General features: G+C 45.0%; 1 pseudogene; it reads left to right on the top strand.

The window, feature by feature from the left end:
* The window catches only part of LOC122434705, a 275,692-nt pseudogene that overhangs the window by 76,850 nt on the left and 181,321 nt on the right, over positions 1–17,521 (top strand).

Below are 17,521 nucleotides of genomic sequence, written 5' to 3' on the forward strand. Positions count from 1 at the left end.
TTTCTGGTCTCCAGCAGGAAACCCTTGTCTTCATTCTGTGAGAATGCAGTGAATACACTTGCCCTTGCTCCACAGGGAGCTGTCTCGTTTCCAGTCTAGGACTCAGGTTCAGCTCACTAGGCGTACTACTCAGGCTTGAGTTTGAACAGGGTGATGGGGAAGGGGCAGAGAAATGCATGTTTCAGGTTTTGCTGGGGGATCCCATGCAGAAAATGCCCACATTCGGCTGATTATATACCCGGAAGGGGTGGAGCTTGCCCAGAGCTGTGTGAGCCTTGTGTGCAAAGGTCTTCTCAACACGTGCCCTCACAAATCTCTTTGCTCATCTTGTTTTCTTGCTGGAAGCTCCCATGGAGATTACCTCACAGCCAAAACCAAGGTGGAATTCATTTCCATGAGCAGCTGCCACAAGCTTCCAACTTCTTGGTTGAAACACTGAGTCATCCTGTCCTGTGCATTCAGTTCCCATTTTCTCTTATTGAGCTGGTTGATTCTGAAGGAAAGAGGAATGGATTGTTTGCTCCACCTCAGTCCTCGTTTTTCCAAATGACTCGTAGGATCAACCAGCCTGTGGTGCACCCTTGGGGACAGTTTGTTGGCTTACTGGGTCTTCCTGGGTTTCCTGTGAAGTGTTCGCATACTGTAGTCCTTTTGTTGCTTACTCACCGAGGGTTCACCACACTGCTGAATATTTTAAGAGGCAGAAAATGCAAGCCGTAAATAAACCCAAAATATGACTCATAGAATTTTTAGAAGATCTTAAAACCTGATCGAAAAATCAGTAAGAGGCAAGAGCGAACACTTTATGAGAAAGATGTATCATTGGCCTTTAAATTTATGAAGACATGTTTAAAGACATGAGCAGCCAATTCACAAGAAGAGTATGGAACTAGCCCCGAACCACCTTAAGAAAATATTAAATCTAACGAAGGTAAGAAAAATCATACTAAAATTCCCCTGAGAACTGAAACTCAGGCAGAAGTGGCATAGATTTTAGTAATTGCAGAGACATTAGGATACTTGGAACAAAATGTGTTTAGGGTGTTTCAAAAATATGGAGAGTCATGGAAATCATAAAATAGGCCCCATTTGATCTTACCGATATGAAAAACATAGTATCAGATGAAGCCCATTTTAAGGGTTTCCTGATGGCTCAAATAGTGAAAAAAAAAAAAAAAAAAAAAAAAAAAAAAAAAAAAAAAAAAAAAAAAAAAACAACAAAACAAAACAAAAAAAAAAACACCTGCAACATGGGAGACCAGGAGTCAATCCCTGGGGTGGGAAGATCCACTGGAGGGGGAATGGCAGCCTGCTCCAGTATGCTTGCCTGGAGAATCCCCATGGACTGAGGAGTCTGGCCTGGCTACAGTCCATGGGGTCACAAAAAGTTGGACATGGCTGAACAAGGAACCACAGCACAGCGCAGCACTTTAAATATCTGCAAAAGAAATTCAGGTGTGGAGGAAACAGGGAGAAAGGGAAACAAGGGAAATGAAAGGAAGGAAAGAACCTCCTCCGTTGCTGGTGAGAACAGAGCAACCAGAGATGTCCCCCAGCAGGACAGCACCACACATGTCCATCTGAGCACTCTCAGCCGATTTGAAACAACTATCTCCAACTTTGGTCCCACTCCTCAACCAAAATCATGTGTAGGGTTTAGCACTAACAGGCTAATAGTCATCATGGTTTCTCCTCATTCAAATCCTGATTCACCCAGAAGTGAAAAAGACAAGTGTGCCCCAATGTTCATCATAGCACAGTTTACAATAACCAGGACATGGAAGCAACCTAGATGTCCATCAGCAGACAAATGGGAAAGAAAGCTGTGGTACATAAACCCAATGGAATATTGCTCATGCATTAAAAATAACACATGTGAATACATTCTAATGAAGTGGATGAAACTGGAGCCTGTTATACACAGCGAAGTAAGTCAAAAAGAAAAATACCAATACACTATACCAAGGCATATATATTGAATTTAGGAAGAGGGAGATGATAACCCTATATGAGAGACAGCAAACGAGACACAGATTTCCAGAACCGTGTTTTGGACTCTGTGGGAGACGGTGAGTGTGGGATGATCTGAGAGAATCGCATTGAAACATGTATATTATCATATGTGAAAGGGATAGCCAGCCCATGTTCGATGCAAAAGACAGGGTGCCCGGAACTGGTTCACTGGCCTGTCCCAGAGGGATTGGAATGGCCGGATAATATGAGGGGGAATCAGGATGGGGAATACATGTACTCCCATGGCTGATTCATGTCAATGTGTGGCAAAAACCACCACAATTCTGTAAACTAAATACCCACCAATTGAAATAAATAAAATAAAATAAAATAGAATCCTTGATAAAAAGGGTCTAATCAGTATTGAATTTTTGACCACCAAAAATGCACTTCTTTTCGTTCCTTTCTTCCCTCCTTCCTCCCCCCACTTTCCTTTTCTTTCTGTTAAAGCTTGCTTTCCATTTATAGTTATGACAAAGTCCTGGCTCTATTCCCCATGTTGTACAATGCATCTCTGATCTCATCTTCCACCTAACTATCTCAGCGTGCATCCCACTCCCCCACCTCTGTATTGCCCCGCCCTCTTCCCCTCCCCGCTGGTAACCAGTAGATGCTTCTCTATATTTGTGCACCTCCATTATTATCATATTGTCTACTTTGCGGTATGTTTACCTTCAGTAAGTGAAATCATACAGTATTTGTCAATCCCTGTCTGAGTTATTTTACTCAATATTCTACCTTCCATGTTGCTGCAAACGTCAATATTCCATTCTTTTGATGTGGCAGCTGCTTTGTATGCCTTTTGAACAAATGGCACTGCCCCCCCACACACGACACAGCTCCCCAGCTAAGTGTCCATCTCTGCACTCCAAGTGCAGACAAACTCCAAGTCCTCTACCTCTTCTACCATGAGAAGTGTGTCTTTGAAGCTCAGTATGTAACCAGTTCTTCCCCCTACTTTCTGGCATCCTGACCTTCTGGTCCCATCTCCAACTCCACAGAAGCCATCTCCCTCCCTCATCACACACTTATCCCTTCCCTGCCCTCTGGGCCCCCCTTTCTCAGAGATCTCAGAGACAAACATAATTATACGTCAGCTTGATTTTTTTTTTTTTTTTAATTTTCGTTATTAGTGTATGCAGTTGCTATAATATTCAGGATCTGTACTTTCGGCCAGTATTCAGCGGCCATACCCCCAAGCATTTCTGAGATGTCTAGCCATGCCCCAAAATCACTGGCTGTCCACTGGTCTAGCTATAAAGGCAGGGGTCTCCATGGTCTCTGGAACCTCGTCTGGTTCATTCTGATTAGCTGGAATGGCAGGGGTCTCAATGGCCTCTGGGGCCTCCTCTGATTCATTCTGATTCGCTGGGATGGCAGGGGTCTCCATGGTCTCTGGGATCGCCTTTGGTTCCTTCTGATTACCTGCAATGACAGAGATATCCATGGTCTCTCTGGGACTTCCTCTGATTCATTCTGATTAGCTGGAATGGCAGGGGTTTCCAAGGTTTGAGGCACCTCCTCTGATTCATTTTGATTTCCTGGAATGTCAGGGGTTACCATTGTCTCTGAGTCTAACTCTGGTTCATTCTGATTAGCTGGAAATGCAGGGGTCTCCATGGTCTCTGAGACCTCCCCTGTTTCATTCTGATTAGCTGGAATGGAAGGGGTCTCCATTGTCTATGGGACCTCCTCTGGTTCCTTCTGATTACCTGGAATGGCAGAGGTCTCCATGGTCTCTGGGACCTCTTCCTGTTGCTTCTGACTTAGCTGTTCATTCCTCTTGGAACTCTGGCTACAGAGCTTTGAGCATCTGATTTTCTTAAGCTTTTTTGTGGTGGGAGTTTTCGGAGAAGTTTTCTTGGGCAACTTTGCCGGAATGGGATTATTCACCCTCACGGTTACCCTGGCCACCTGGGGAAAACAATGCAGGGAGTAAGAATGGGACTGGTTTAGGGAAGAGTGTGAAGACAGGTGGGATCGATTGTTTCAGGAGAATTGGTGTGGGCAGAGAAGGGTTATGTGCCATGCAAGGAAAGGGGAGGGTGTCTTTTGGACTAGGGTTGATGAGCAAGAAAATTTTGGCTGGGTTCAGATCACCTTGACATTTGTTTCTGAACCTCAGTTGATAGGAGGTCTTCATCTTCTCCTGGCTAACAGGAGATGGGTGTTCCATAACTACTCTGGAGCCTGTGGCTTTGCAATCACCTCAGTCATTTGGAGGACTCACAGTGGTCTGCTCAGAGCCCCTGAGCACCACTATAGGTACCCTTCCTAATGGAGCCTCACCCTCACGTTTTATGAAGTCAGCTAGTCTCTTCCCTAGCCAACGGTGGCCCTGGGTGAGCTTTGACATCACAAAGCCCGATCCTGACATGTCTAGCGGAGGATGGGGAGCAATTCAGATGATTTGCTGGGAGAAATGAGACATTAGTAATGTCCTCAAGAGGCCTCCAAACTCACCTGCCACCCTGACCTCTATGTCAACTCTGATGGGTCACACAGTAGGCAGAGTGCATCTCCTCCCAACCTTGCCCCACAGCCACACTCCTCGGGCATTCATTCTTTTCTCTATCAGCTTTCACCAATTATCTAGCTTTTCATATCTTGCCTAAAATCCCTCCATGACACTAGGTTGTGTTTAAGTATCTGTGGAAGTGAGAATCATTGCTTGTTCGTCCTGCAAAGTGGTTTCAATGCACCTTGAAACCCATTGAATTCTGGGTCAGCCAACAGAAACCTTTCCATCCTGCCTTTTTTCTCAGTGTTCTTGGAGATTGCCTCCATTTTCTGGTCTCCAGTCAGAAACCCATGTCTTCAGGCTGTGAGAATGCAGTGAATACATTTGCCCTTGCTCCACATGAAGCTGTCTCGTTTCAAGTCCAGAACTCAGGGTCTCCTCACTACGAGTGCTACCCAGGCTTGGGTTTGAACAGGGTGATGGGGAATGGGCAGAGAAATGCATGTTTCAGGTTGTGCTGGGGGATCCCATGCAGGAAATGCCCTCCTGCGGCTGATTAGTATTCCCAGCAAAGGGTAGAGCTTGCCCAGAGCTGTGTGAGCCTTGTGTGCAAAGGTCTTCTCAACACGTGCCCTCACAAATCTCTTTGCTCATCTTGTTTTCTTGCTGGAAGCTCCCTTGGAGCTTACCTCACAGCCAAAACCAAGGTGGAATTCATTTCCATGAGCAGCTGCCACAAGCTTCCAGCTTCTTGGACGAAATACTGAGTCATCCTGTCCTGTGCACCTAGTTCCCATGGTCTCTCTTTGAGCTGGTTGGCTCTGGAGGAAAGGGGAATGGATTCTGTGCTCCACCTTAGTCTCGCTTTTCCAATTGACTCGTAGGTTCAACCAGCTTGAGGTACACCCCTGGGGACAGTTTGTTGGCTTAGTGGGTTTTCCTGGGTTTCCTCTGAAGTGTTCACATCCTGTTGTCCATTTGTTCCTTAATAACCCAGGGTCTAACACACTGCTGCACATTTTAAGTGGTAGAAAAAGGACTCCATAAACAAACCCAAAAGATGACTCTTAGAATTTTTAGAAGATCTTAAAACCTGATAGAAAAATAGGCAAGAGGCACGAGCCAACACTTTATAAGAAAGATGTATCACTGGCCTTTAAATTGATGAAGACATGTTTAAAGACATGAGCAGCCAATTCACAAGAAGAGTATGCAACTAGCCCCGAACCATGTGAAGAATATTTTAAATCTAACGAAGGTAAGGAAAATCGTACCAAAATTCCCTTGAGAACTGAAACTCAGGCAGAAGTCGCATAGATTTTTGTAACTGCAGACAGAAACATTAGGATACATGGAATAAATGTGTTTTGTGTGTTCTCAAAATAAGGAGAGTCATGGAAATCCCAAAATAGACCACATTTGATCTTACAGATGTGAAAACCATATGTCAGAAGATGCCAATTTTAAGGGTTTTCTGATGGCTCAGATAGTAAAAAAAAAAAAAAAAAAAAAAGCCCACTTGCAACATGGGAGACCAGGAGTCAATCCCTGGGGTGGGAAGATCCACTGGAGGGGGGAATGGCAGCCTGCTCCAGTATGCTTGCCTGGAGAATCCACATGGAGAGAGGAGCCTGGCCTGGCTACAGTCCATGGGGTCACAAAGAGTTGGACATGGCTGAACAAGGAACCACAGCACAGCGCAGCACTTTGAATGTTTGCAAAAGAAATTCAGGTGTGGAGGAAACAGGGAGAAAGGGAAACAAGGGAAATGAAAGAAAGGAAAGGAAACCCTCCATTGCTGGTGAGAACAGAGCAACCAGAGATGTCCCTCAGCAGGACAGCACCACACATGTCCATCTGAGCACTCTCAGCCAGTTTGAAACAACCATCTCCAACTGGTCCTACTCCTTCAACCAAAATCATGTGTAGGGTTTAACACTAACAGGCTAATAGTCATCATGGTTTCTCCTCATTCAAATCCTGATTCACCCAGAAGTGAAAAAGACACGTGTGCCCCAATGTTCCTCACAGCACTGTTTACAATAACCAGGACATGGAAGCAACCTAGATGTCCATCAGCAGACAAATGGGAAAGAAAGCTGTGGTACATAAACCCAATGGAATATTGCTCATGCATTAAAAAGAACACATGTGAATACATTCTAATGAGGTGGATGAAACTGGAGCCTTTTATACAGAGCGAAGTAAGTCAGAAAGAAAAATACCAATACACTATACCATGGCATATATATTGAATTTAGGAAGAGGGAGATGATAACCCTATATGAGAGACAGCAAACGAGACACAGATTTCCAGAACCGTGTTTTGGACTCTGTGGGAGACGGCGAGTGTGGGATGATCTGAGAGAATCGCATTGAAACATGTATATTATCATATGTGAAAGGGATAGCCAGCCCATGTTCGATGCAAAAGATAGGGTGCCCAGTACTGGTTCACTGGGCTTACCCAGATGAATTGAAATCGGCGGAAGATATGAGGGGGAATCATGATGGGGAATACATGTACTGTCATGGCTGATTCATGTCAATATATGGCAAAAACCACCACAATATTGTAAACTAAATACCCACTAATTGAAATTAATAAAATAAAATAAAATAAAATAAAATAGAATCCTTTGATAAAAAGGGCCTAATCAGTATTGACATTTTGATCTCCAAAAATGCGCTTCTTTTCCTTCCTTTCTTCCCTCCTTACTCCCCCCTCTTTCCTTTTTTTGTGATAATACCACTGTTAAAGCTTGCTTTCCATTTAGTGTTATGACAAATTCCTGGCTCTATTCCCCATGTTGTATTCTGCATCCCTGATCTCATTTTCCACTTAACTATCACTGTGTGCCTCCCACTCACCCACCTCTGTATTGCCCCGCCCTCTTCCCCTCCCCGCTTGTAACCAGTAGATGCTTCTCTATATTTGTGCACCTCCATTATTATCATATTCTCTACTTTGTGGTATGTTTACATTCTATAAGTGAAATCATACAGTATTTGTCAAACTCTCTCTGAGTTATTTTACTATGTTGCTGCAAACGTCAATATTCCATTCTTTTGATGGTTCAGCTCCTTTGTATGCCTTTTGAACAAATGACACTGCCCCCACACACACGACACAGCTCCCCAACTAAGTGTCCATCTCTGCACTCACCCAGAGAAACTCCAAGTCCTCGTCCTCTTCTCCCCTGGGAAGTGTGTCTTTCAAGCTCAGTCTGGAACCAGTTCTTCCCCCTACTTTCTGGCAAACTGGACCTCTGGTCCCATCTCAAACTCCACAGAAGCCATCTCCCTCCCGCCTCACACACTTATCCCTTCCCTGCCCTCTCAGCCCCCCACTATCAGAGATCTCAGAGACAAACATAATTTCACGTCAGCTTGATTTTTTTTTTTTTTTTTTAAATTTTCGTTATTAGTGTATGCAGTTGCTATAATATTCAGGATCTGTACTTTTGGCGAGTATTCAGGGGCCAGACCCACAACCATTTCTGAGGTGTCTAACCATGCCCCGAATTCACTGGCTGTCCACTGGTCTAGCTGTAAGGGCAGGGGTCTCCATGGTCTCTGGGACCTCGTCTGGTTCATTCTGATTAGCTGGAATGGCAGGGGTTTCCATGGTCTCTGGGACCTCTTCTGGTTGACTCTCTTTAACTGGAAATGCATGGGTCTCAAAGGTCTCTGGGACCTCTTCTGATTCATTCTGATTCGATGGAATGGCAGGGGTCTCCATGGTCTCTGGGACTGCCTCTGGTTCCTTCTGATTACCTGGAATAGCAGAGGTATCCATGCTCTCTCTGGGACTTCCTCTGATTCATTCTTATTAGCTGGAATGGCAGGGGTTTCCAAAGTTTGTGGCACCTCCTCTGATTCATTCTGATTTCCTGGAATGTCAGGGGTCTCCATGGTCTCTGGGACCTCCTCTGATTCATTCTGACTAGTTGAAATGGCAGGGGTCTCCATTGTCTATGGGACCTCCTCTGATTCCTTCTGATTACCTGGAATGGCAGGGGTCTCCATGGTCTCTGGGACCTCTACCTGTTGCTTCTGATTCAGCTGTTCATTCCCCTTGGATCTCTGGCTACAGAGCTTTAAGCATCTGATTTTCTTAAGCTTTTTTGTGGTGGGAGTTTTCAGAGAAGTTTTCTTGAGCAACTTTGCCGGAATGGGAGTATTCACCATCACGGTTACCCTGGCCACCTGGAGAAAACCATACAGGGAGTAAGAATGGGACTGGTTTAGGGAAGAGAGTGAAGACAGGTGGGAATGATGGCTTCTTGAGAAAGGGTGTGGGCAGAGAAGGGTTATGTGCCAGGCAAGGACAAGGGAGGGTGTCTTTTGGACTAGGGTGGTTGAGCAAGAAGAGTTTGGCTGGGTTCAGTTCAACTTGACATTTGTTTCTGAACCTCAATGTATAGGAGGTCTTCATCTTCTCCTGGGTAATAGGAGGTGGGTGTTCCATAACTACTCTGGAGCCTTGTGGCTTTGCAGTCACCTCAGTCATTTGGAGGACTCACAGTTGTCTGCTCAGAACCCCTGAGCACCTCTATAGATACCCGTTCTAATGGAGGATCACCCTCATGCTTTATGAGGTCAGCAAGTCTCTTCCCCAGCCAATGGTGGCTCTGGGTGAGCTTTGACATCACAAAGCCCCATCCTGACATGGCCAGCGGAGGATGGGGAGCAATTTAGATGATTTGCTGGGAGAAATGAGGCATTAGTAATGCCCTAAAGATACCTTCAAACTCACTTGCCACCTTGACCTCTATGTCAATTCTGATGGGTCACATAGTAGGCAGAGTGCATCTCCTCCCAACCTTGCCCCACAGCCACACTCCTCGGGCATTCATTCTGTTCTCTCTCAGCTTTCACCATTATCTAGCTTTTCATATTTTGCCTAATATCCCTCCATGACAACTAGGTTGTGTTTAAGTATCGGTGGAAGTGAGAATCATTGCTCGTTCGTCCTGCAGTGTGGTCTCAATGCACATTGAACCCCATTGAATTCTGGGCCAGCCAACAGAAACCATTCCCTCCCGCCTCATTGTCTCAGTGTTCCCGGAGCTCGCCTCCATTTTCTGGTCTCCAGTCAGAAACCCATGTCTTCAGGTTGTGAGAATGCAGTGAATACACTTACCCTTGCTCCACACAGAGCTGTCTGGATTCAAGTCTAGGAGTCTGGGTCACCTCACTACGAGAGCTACCTAGGCCTGGGTTTGAGAATGGTGATGGGGAAGAGGCAGAGAAATGCATGTTTCAGGTTGTGCTGGGGGATCCCATGCAGGAAATGCCCACCTGTGGCTGATTGGTATTCCCAGCAAAGGGTGGAGCTTGCCCAGAGGTGTGTGAGCCTTGTGTGCAAAGGTCTTCTCAACACGTGCCCTCACAAATCTCATTTCTCCTCTTGTTTCCTTGCTGGAAGCTCCCTTGGAGCTTACCTCACAGCCAAAACCAAGGTGGAATTCATTTCCATGAGCAGCTGCCACAAGCTTCCAGCTTCTTGGATGAAACACTGAGTCATACTGTCCTGTGCATCTAGTTCCCATGGTCTCTCTTTGAGCTGGTTGGATCTGGAGGAAAGGGGAATGGATTCTGTGCTCCACCTCAGTCCTCGTTTTTCCAATTGACTCGTAGGTTCAACCAGCTTGAGATGCACCCCTGGGGACAGTATGTTGGCTTAGTGGGTTTTCCTGGGTTTCCTGTGAAGTGTTCACCTCCTGTTGTTCATTTGTTGCTTACTCACGCAGTGTCCATCACACTGATGAACATTTTAAGAGGTTGAAAAAGCATGCCATAGACAAACCCAAAAGATGACTGTTAAGATTTTTAGAAGATCTTAAAACCTGATAGAAAAATGGGCAAGAGGCACGAGCCAACACTTTATAAGAAACATTAATGTAGACATGTTTAAAGACGTGAGCAGCCAATTCACAAGAAGAGTATGCAACTAGCCCCGAACCACCTTAAGAACATATTAAATCTAACGAAGGTAAGAAAAATCATACTAAAATTCGCTTGAGAACTGAAACTCAGGCAGAAGTGGCATAGATTTTAGTAATTGCAGACAGACACATTAGGATACATTGAATAAATGTGTTTTGTGTGTTGTCAAAATAAGGAGAGTCATGGAAATCCTAAAATAGACCCCATTTGATCTTACAAATGTGAAAACAATAGTGTCAGATGAAGCCGATTTTAAGGGTTTCCTGATGTCTCAGATAGTAAAAAAAAAAAAAAAAAAAAAAAAAAAAAAAAAAAAAAAAAAAAAAAAAAAAAAACACAAAAAACAAACAAACAAAAAAAAAAAAACCCTGCAACATGGGAGACCAGGATTCAATCCCTGGGTTGGGAAGACCTCCTGAAGTGGGGAAAGGTAGCCTGCTCCAGTATGCTTCCCTGGAGAATCCCCATGGACCGAGGAGCCTGGCGCGCTACAATCTATGGGGTCACAAAGAGGTGGGCATGGCTGAAAAATGAAGCACAGCACAGCGCAGCACATTGAATGTTTGTGAAAGAAATTCAGGTAGGGGGAAAGAGGGAGAAAGGGAAACAAGGGAATTGAAAGCAAGGCAAGAAAATCCTTTGTTGCTCGTGAGAACAGAGCAACCAGAGAGTTCCCCCAGCAGGACAGCACCACACATGTCCATCTGAGCACTCTCAGACGGTTTGAAACAACCATATCCAACTTTTGTCCACTCCTTCAACCAAAATCATGTGCAGGGTTTGGCACTAACAGGCTAATAGTCATCATGGTGTCTCCTCATTCAAATCCTGATTCACCCATAAGTGAAAAAAACACGTGTGCCCCAATGTTCATCACAGCACTGTTTACAATAACTAGGGAATGGAACCAAGATATATGTTCATCAGCAGAAAAATGGGTAAGAAAGCTGTGGTATATAGGCACAATGGAATATTGCTCTGCCATTAAAAAAAAAAAAAAAAAAAAAAGGCGGGGCAATACAGAGGTGGGGGAGTGGGAGGCACGCAGTGATAGTTAGGTGGACGATGAGCTCAGGGATGCATTGTACAACATGGGGAATAGAGCCAGGACTTTGTCATAAGGATCAATGGAAAGCAAGCTTTAACAGTTGTATAATCAGAAAGAAAAGGAAAGAAAGCGGGGGGAGGAAGGAGGGAAGAAAGGAAGGAAAGGAAGGGCGTTTTTGGTGGTCAAAAAGCCAATACTGTTTAGGCCCTTTTTATCAAAGGATTCTATTATATTTCATTTTATTTATTTTAATTGGTTGGATTTACTTTACAATATTGTGGTGGTTTCTTCCATACATTGACATGAATCAGCGATGGGAGTACATGTATTCCCCATCCTTATTCCCCCTCTCATCTTGCTGCCAATCCATACCCTCTGGGTCAGGCCAGTGAACCAGTGCTTGGCACCATCTCTTATGCATCGAACATGGACTGGCTATCCCTTTCACATATGATAATATACATGTTTCAATGCTATTCTCTCAGATCATCCCACCCTCGCCATCTCCCGCAGAGTCCAAAGGACTGTTCTGTAAATCTGTGTCTCTTTTGCTGTCTCCCATATAGGGCTGTCATCTCCCTCTTCCTAAATTCAATACATATGCCTTAGTATAGTGTATTAGTGTTTTTCTTTCTGACTTACTTCGCTCTGTATAATAGGCTCCAGTTTCATCCACCTCATTAGAATGAATTCACATGTGTTATTCTTAATGGCTGAGCAATATTCCATTGTGTCTATGTACTACTGCTTTCTAACCGATTTGTCTGCTGATGGACATCTAGGTTGCTTCCATGCCCTGGTTATTGTAAACAGTGCTGAGATAAACATTGGGGCACTCATGTCTTTTTCACTACTGGTTGAATCAGGATTTGAATGAGGAGAAACCGTTATGACTATTCGCCTGTTAGTGGTAAACCCTGCACATGAGTTTGGTTGAAGGAGTGGACCAAAGTTGGAGATGGTTGTTTCACACCATCTGAGAGTGCTCAGATGGACATGTTTGGTGCTGTCCTGCTTGGGGACATCTCTGGTTGCTATGTTCTGACCAGCAATGGAGGAATTTCTTTCCTTCCTTTCATTTCCCTGTTTACCTTTCTCCCTCTTTGCTCCCTACCTGAATTTCTTTCACAAACATTCAATGTGCTGCGCTGTGCTGTGCTTCGTTGTTCAGCCGTGTCCAACAATTTGTGACCCAATGGAATGTAGCCCGATAGGATCCTCTGTCCATGGGGATTCTCCAGGCAAGCATACTGGAGCAGGCTGCCATTCCCCCCTCCAGGGGTTCCTCCCAACACAGGGATTGAATCCTGGTCTCCCATGTTGCAGGTGGGTTTTTTTTTGGTTTTTTTTTTTTTTTTTTTTACTATCTGGACCATCAGGAAACCCTTAAACTGAGCTTCATCTGACACAATGTTTTTCATATCTGTAAAATCAAATGGGGTCTAGTTTAGTATATCCATGACTCTCCTTATTTTTAGAAAACACAAAACACATTTATTCCAAGTATTCTCATGTCTCTGTCTTCAATTACTAATATCTATGCCACTACTGACTGAGTTTCAGTTCTCAAGGGAATTTTAGTGTGATTTTTCTTACGTTCGTTAGATTTAATATGTTCTTAACGTGGTTCGGGGCTAGTTCCATACTCTTCTTATGAATTGGCAGCTCATGTCTTTAAACATGTCTTCATAAATTTAAAGGCCAGTGACACATCTTTCTTATAAAGTGATGGCTCGTGCCTCATGCCCATTTTTCTATCAGGTTTTAAGATCTTCTAACAATTCTAAGAGTCATCTTTGGGTTTGTTTATGGCATGCATTTTCTACCTCTTAAAATGTTCAGCACTGTGATGGACCCTCGGTGAGTAAACAACAAATGGACAACAGGATGTGAACAATTCACAGGAAACACAGGAAGACCCACTAAGCCAACAAACTGTCCCCAGGGGTTCACCTCAGGCTGGTTGACCCTACGAGTCAATTGGAAAAACGAGGACTGTGGTGGAGCACACAATCCATTCCCCTTTCCTCCAGAGCCAACCAGCTCAATGAGAGACCATGGGAACTAGATGCACAGGACAGGATGACTCAGTGTTTTGTCCAAGAAGCTGGAAGCTTGTGGCAGCTGCTCAAGGAAATGAATTTCACCCTGGTATTGGCTGTGAGGTAAGCTCCAAGGGAGCTTCCAGCAAGAAAACAAGATGAGAAAAGAGGTTTGTGAGGACACGTGTTGAGAAGACCTTGGGACACAAGGCTCACACAGCTCTGGGCAAGCTCCACCCCTTGCTGGGAATACTAATCAGCCACAGGTGGTCATGTCCTGCATGGAATCCCCAGCAAAACTTGAAACATGCATTTCTCTGCCCCTTCCCCATCACCCTGTTCAAACACAAGCCTGGGTAGTACTCCTACTGAGGTGACCCTGAGTCCTAGACTTGAAACTAGACAGCTCCTTGTGGAGCAAGGGCAAGTGTATTCACTGCATTCTCACAGCCTGAAGACAAGTGTTTCTGACTGGAGACCAGAAAATGGAGGCAAGCTCTGGGAACACTGAGACAAGGAGGCGGGATGGAAAAGTTTATGTCTGCTGGCCAGAATTCAATGGGCTGCAAGGTGCATTAAGACCACATTGCAGGACGAAGGAGCAATGATTCTCGCTTCCACAGACACATAAACACAACCTAGTTGTCATGGAGGAAGTTTAGGCAAGAAATGAAAAGCTAGATAATAGTGAAAGCTGAGACAGAACAGAATGAATGACTGTTGAGTGTGGCTGTGGGGCAAGGTTTGGAGGAGATGCACTCTGCCTGCTGTGTGACCCCTCAGAGTTGACATAGAGGTGAGGGTTGTAGGTGAGTTTGGAGGCCTCCACTACTAATACCTCATTTTTCCCAGCAAATCATCTGAATTGCTCCCCATGCTCCACTAGACATGTCAGGTGAGGCTTTGTGATGTCAAACCTCACCCAGTGCCACCATTGGCTGGGGAAGAGACTTGCTGACCTCATATAGCATGAGGGTGAGGCTCCACTGGGACGGGCATATATAGGGGTGCTCAGGGGCTCTGAGCAGACCACTGTGAGTCCTCCAAATGACTGAGGTGACTGGGAAGCCACAAGGCTCCAGAGTAATTATGGAACACCCACCTCCTGTTACCCAGGAGAAGATGAAAACCTCCTATCAATTGAGGTCCAGAAAAGAATGTCAAGGTGAACTGAACCCAGCCAAACTCCTCTCGCCCATCGACCCCACCCCAGAAGACACCCTCACCTGTCCTTGCCTGGCACATAACCCTTCTCTGCACACACGCCTTCTCCTGAAGCCATAGTTCCCTCCTGTCTTCACACTCTTCCCTAAACCAGTGCCATTCTTGCCCCATGTCTTGTTTTCTCCAGGTGGCCAGGGTATCCGTGAGGGTTAATAATCCCATTCCGGCAAAGCTGCCCAAGAATACTTCTCTGAAAACTCCCACCAAAAAAAAGTTTAAGAAAATCAGAATCTCAAAGCTCTGTAGCCAGAGTTCCAAGGCCAATGAACAGCTGAATCAGAAGATACCAGAGGAGGTCCTAGAGACCATGGAGACCCCTGCCATTCCAGGTAATCAGAAGGAACCAGAGGAGATCCCAGACACAGTGGAGACTCATACCATTCCAACTAATCAGAATGAATCAGAGGAGGTCCCAGGGACCATGGAGACCCCTGCATTTCCAGTTAATCAGAGTGATCCAGAGGAGGTCCCAGAGACCATGGGGACCCCTGCCATTCCAGCTAATGAGAACGAATCTGAGGAGGTCCCAAGACCATTGAGACCTGTGCCATTCCAGCTGGACTAGTGGACAGCCAGTGATTTCGGGGCATGGCTAGACACCTCAGAAATGCTTGGGGGTCTGGCCGATGAGTATTGGCCAAAAGTACAGATGCTGAATATTATAGCAACTGCATACACTAATAACAAAAATAAAATGAAATCAGGCTGATGTGAAATTATGTTTGTCTCTGAGTTCTCTGATATTGGAGGCAGAGAGGGCAGGGAAGGGATAAGTGTGTGAGGATGGAGGGAGATGGCTTCTATGGAGTTCGAGATGGGATAAGAATGTCCAGTTTGCCAGAAAGTAGGGGGAAGAACTGGTTCCAGACTGAGCTTCAAAGACACACTTCCCATGGGAGAAGAGGAAGAGGACTTGGAGTTTCTCTGTGTGAGTGCAGAGATGGACACTTTGCTGGGGAGCAGTGTCGTGTGTGGGGGGGCAGTGCCATTTGTTCAAAAGGCATACAATGGAGCTGCCCCATCGAAAGAATGGACTATTGACATTTGCAGCAACATGGAAGGTAGAATATTGAGTAAAATATCTCAGACAGAGATTGACAAATACTGTATGATATCACTTATAGGGTGTAAACACACCGCAAAGTAGAGAATATGATAATAATGGAGGTGCACAAATATAGAGAAGCATCTACTGGTTACCAGGGGGGACGGGAAGAGGGCGGGACAATACAGAGGTCGGGGAGTTGGAGGCACACAGTGATAGTTAGGTGGAAGATGAGTTCAGGGATGCATTGTACAACATGGGGAATAGAGCCAGGACTTTGTCATAAGTATAAATGGAAAGCCAGCTTTAACAGTTGTATAATCAGAAAGAAAAGGAAAGAAAGAGGGGTGAGGAAGGAGGGAAGAAAGGAAGGAAAAGAATGTCGTTTTTGGAGGTCAAAAGGTCAATACTGATTAGGCCCTTTTTATCAAAGTATTCTACTTTGTTTTATTTGATTTAGTTTAATTGGTGGCTATTTACTTTACAATATTGTGGTGGTTTTTGCCATACATTGACATGAATTAGCCATGGGAGTACATGTATTCCCCATCCTGATTCCCCCTCACATCTTCCTCCCAATCCAGTCCCTCTGGGTCAGCCCAGTGAACCAGTCCTGGGCACCCTGTCTTATGCATCGAACATGGACTGGCTATCCCTTTCACATATGATAATACACAGCTTTCAATGCTATTCTCTCAGATCATCCCACCCTCGCCGTCTCCCACAGAGTCCACAAGACTCTTCTGGAAATCTGTGTCTCTTTTGCTGTCTCCCATATAGGGGTATCATCTCCATCTTCCTACATTCAATATATATGCCTTAGTATAGGGTATTGGTGTTTTTCTTTCTGACTTACTTTGCTCTGTATAATAGGCTCCAGTTCCATCCACCTCATTAGAATGGATTCCCATGTGTTCTTTTTAATGGCTGAGCAATATTCCATTGTGTCTATGTACCACAGCTTTCTTACCCATTTGGCTGCTGATGGACATCTAGGTTGCTTCCATTCCCTGGTTATTGTAAACAGTGCTCTGATGAACCTTGGGGAACAAGTGTCTTTTTCACTTCTGGGTGAATCAGGATTTGAATGAGGAGAAACCATGATGACTATTAGGCTGTTATTGGTAAACCCTGCACATGAGTTTGGTTGAATGAGTGGGACCAAAGTTTGAGATGATTCTTTCAAACCGGCTGAGAGTGCTCAGATGGACATGTGTGGTGCTGTTCTGCTGGGGAACATCTCTGGTTGCTCTGTTCTCACCAGCAACGGAGGATTTTCTTTCCTTCCTTTCATTTCCCTGGTTTCCCTTTCTCCCTCTTTCCTCCCGACCTGAATTTCTTTCACAAACATTCAATGTGCTGTGCTGTGCTGTCTTTCGTTGTTCAGCCATGTCCAACTCTTTGTGACCCCATGGACTGTAGCCCGCCAGGCTCCTCTGTCCATGGGGATACTCCAGGCAAGCATATTGGAGCAGGCTACCATTCCCCCCTCCAGGGAATCTTCCCAACCCAGGGATGGAACCCTGGTCTCCCATGTTGCAGGTTGTTTTGTTTTTTTTTTTCTATCTGAGCCATCAGGAAACCCTTAAAATGGGCTGCATCTGACACTATGTGTTTCATATCTGTAAGATCAAATGGGGTCTCTTTTATGATTTCCATGACTCTCCTTATTTTTAGAACACACAAAACACATTTATTCCAAGTATCCTAATGACTCTGTCTGCAGTTACTAAAAT

Source organism: Cervus canadensis, chromosome X, assembly GCF_019320065.1.
Source record: "Cervus canadensis isolate Bull #8, Minnesota chromosome X, ASM1932006v1, whole genome shotgun sequence".
NCBI lineage: Eukaryota > Metazoa > Chordata > Mammalia > Artiodactyla > Cervidae > Cervus > Cervus canadensis.